Source organism: Haemaphysalis longicornis, unplaced genomic scaffold (assembly GCF_048455015.1).
Source record: "Haemaphysalis longicornis isolate Haplotype H1 unplaced genomic scaffold, Haemaphysalis longicornis Haplotype H1 scaffold_8, whole genome shotgun sequence".
Taxonomy (NCBI): Eukaryota; Metazoa; Arthropoda; class Arachnida; order Ixodida; family Ixodidae; genus Haemaphysalis; species Haemaphysalis longicornis.
In genome coordinates, this window is record NW_027526445.1 from 117,956,423 (window position 1) to 117,960,225 (window position 3,803).

A 3,803-nucleotide genomic window follows, 5' to 3' on the forward strand; every position below is an offset into this window, starting at 1 on the left:
TTTTTTTTCTGACATCGCGGTCTATCATCTGTCCATAGATCTGACCAAGTGAAAATGTTCATACATTATACAAAAGTATAATTATTACGCGTTGTAACTTTCAGGAGCTTCAACTATTTCGTTATTGCTATGCGTTATCTATGATTTACTGCTGCAGAAAACGCAAACCATCGAACTATCACGAGAGCGCCTAGCAGTATTCTGACGTCTTCAACGAAAGCGGGAAAGTTAAACACACAGAGGAAGGAAAAGCTTTCCTCCGTGATTAAATACCCCGCTAACTTAAGCGATCCGCCAGTTTTTTATCTGCGCTTAAGTTGACTATTAAATAAAACAGAATGGTCTCTGTAGCCTAAGCGAGACGTGTTCAGAGCTCCTTAGTGCTTACCTGTGTGCGTGTGCAAAAGATGAGGGCCCCGATGCCTCGACAGCCTCGATCCAGATTCACAAATTTGTTCTCACGGAACATGTAGTAAGAGCAATGCGTAATTAGCGACGCACTGGCTGTTTGTACTTCGTTTTTGCGGGAAGCAACAGCAAGCGGGCGCCAGCCAATGACAATTAAACTGATCTTACATGGGAGCGTGGGTAATTTTTATCCTCGTTTCCCTATTGAAGTGGCAATTACACTCGGAAAAAATGGCAAGTGCAGTGCTTAAACTCTAGCACTAATTATTTTTGTAGCTCGCTTTTGTAACCAACCTGATGAGATTCATTTTTGCAAAATTAATTTCAGGCAACGTACCTGTCTCCATGGTCTCTCGCTCAGAAGTGCGCGTCCCCATGCAGATCACCAGTCCCTTTGCAAAAAGGCGGACAACACTGAGAATTCAGCGGTGGTAACACTGGTGGTGAACGCGACGACGCCATTAGAAAGGAAGCATCGTTTATAGATACTTTATAAACGTTGAAAGGAAGCAGGTCGTAGCAACGCCGTTGCTGTTGCACGTTTTCTCCCACGGCTTCACGAGTCTGTTGCCCCACGATGCGTATGCAGTTACGTGGACGGTGGACGGTAGCTACTCCATTGAAACTCCGTGCTCGCAGCCTTTTCGCTTCCTTTCTAATGGCGGCGCCAACGTTTTTAGATACTTGGCGGCGCAGCGGGTGCACAGCCAGAGTGGCTTGCTGCTTTTACGCCAACGATTTGGGCATTTTGCAAAGGGTAGTCTATACTCAACATGCTCTTCCCTTTATAATTACGGAATCATAATGCGCACTAGTAGCGATTCCGGGACAGGACGTCGCGTCAGGGAAAATCAAGATCCACCAAAACAAGGATTGCTCAGTAAAACACAACAAAGATCTTGCCGCCTGTCCCAAAACGATAATAAAACATTATATCTCTCTGCAAATTCAAGGAAACGTTCAAAATCCAGTTGATGTAACCAAACTTCTAGCATCACGCAATGACAGAGCAGTGCACTCCTGTGGGATAATGTCGATGAAGCCATAGAGATAATATACTGACTGATGAAGCTGTACTGGCGATAGCGTCGATATGGTCACTGAGAATGAGGGGGTGTTTAGGTAAGAAACATCGCAGCCCTTCCACCCTGCAAATGGGAAAGTCCAACGAAGCTAGAGATTTTGAGGAATTAGCTAAGAATTTGTAGCTTTTGGTATACAGTAGAATCTCGATAAACGGAAATCGCTTAAACGGAATTGCCGCTTAAACATAACAGTAGCCTGTAAGTTGGTTGGTTTTGTATTCAGATAACGTAAAAGCACTTTTACACATCTATCTCAGTAAACGGAACTCCTGTTAAACGGAACTAATTTTTTCGGTCCCTTGAAGTTCCGTTTATCGAGAGTCTACTTATATGGTTTGTATATTTTGGTAGTCTGCTATGTTGTATTATAGGGACAGTGGCGCGCTATATACGTTAGAGACAAAAGACTCACACGATTGGTGGGTGGAGAGACAACGGAGTTTTAATAACGCCCAGCTACGCGAATTACTTCGTAGGCTCTAGTGCGCTGCACAGCCTCAGCACAGGTGGCCGTCGTGGCACTGGGCAATGTCAGGGCGTGGCCGTGGATCAAGCAGATTCTCGTAATCCGTTTTGAAAACGTCCGTTTTGCGTCCGTTCTATTGTAAAGCACTTCCAGTTGTACGCGGGCTTTGGGTTGACTTTTGCGCAACTGTTCTTGTAAACACATTTTAAACGACTAAACTGTTCTAAACTATTGTTTATGTGTTTGTTGTTCCGCCAGCGAATCAACAACAATGCGACGAAAAATCGTCTGCCCCAAATCGTCTGCTCCGAGTGGCTCCGAGAAGCCGCCGCTGATAGCTCCGCCATGCTTGCATGGCATCACATCCGGGTGTTCGCTTTTAGCCAGTAAGGGCTAGCTCAAAATGGACACTTTTTTTTTTTTTTTTGCGAGAGTTTGCCTTACGGCATAACAGTTATATATACAACATCACATTCGTTTCACGCAGAAACGTCAGCAGAGACCGGTACTGAGGGCCCCATATCCACCGCTGTAGATCAGGGGGTCTCGAAACGGACACAAAACGGACGAAACACGAGGATACCACCCCAGGACCAATGAAAGAGGCGGCGTCTGCGGAGAGGCGTACACAGTAGGGCTGTAACCATTGTCCTTTCGTATTAGCCATACATCACTATACAACACACAATGTGGGGAAGCCAGCTTACCTTACCCCAATCCCCTTATAGTCGGCTTTAACTCTTCACGCAAGTGCATTGCTGGGAAGAGGTTTTTCCAGGAACAATACAGGCCATCTTATATCAAAATATGGAGGACCTAGGACCCCTTTCTTTACTTCTTTACTAGCGGTAGCAACCGGTGATACCCGGGTAAGCAACTATGCAGTAAAAGCTCGTTAATCCGAACTGCAAGGGGACGCCACCCCAGTTCAAATTAATTAAAGTTCGGACTGATGAAAGTGAAGAACGAAAGCCATATGATGTGGCTGGGTAGCAATGGAGCATTTCAGCAATTGAATGCTTCAAGAAGTCTGCGAGTGAAGCCCACTATTTATCCTTGAAGGCGAAGGCGAGCGTTTTTTGATCAACGAGCGAATGTAGCGGTGGGCCTTCTCTTCGCCTTCTTCGAAACAGAAGAGAGGGTGGCATTCCATCCGGTTATTACTTCCGAGCGATGCACACACTGGTGCTCCGTCCGTCCCACCCTCGCGGTCACTGGCAGCGACGGCTCCTACGCTTCTAACCTCAGAAATGATGCCATCTGCCACACGCCCCATACGTTGAACTCGTATTGACGTGGTCAGCAAAGAAAAACGCTGTTAATGCGGGCTTGGTACATACTCAAAGTTCGACTGGCGCCCAGTCTAGTCTCGCCTTTTCTTTGTCCCGTCTTAGCGCTGTTATCGAAGCACGCAAAGATACTTCTTCCAAAGCATCCTGCCATGGTGGTTTTAGATTACCCGACTTGGCTTCTCTCTCTGTTTTTCCTTCATTTCCGGAAGCGATGCAGCCTCGATGTGTAGGCACCGGCTGGACGTGGGCCTGGCCCCAAGTTGCCGAATCGGTGGCGCGCAGTTCGAATTATCCGAATTATCGAACTGGGCCGGACCATATTGTACAGTTCAAATTGCCCATTGAACTGTACAAGAAAACTGAACCCAATTCCCCTTCCTGAGGGGTGTATTTTTAGAAATCCAGCTCCCCTCTTTATATGTTTTTTGAGGACAAAGTCCTTAAATTGATTTTCGAACATTTGAATGGGCATCACTTGTCAGCAACAAAGAATTGAATGTTTCCTCATGCTGAGAAATTCGTAAAAACATGTAACTTTCCCAAAATCCTGAT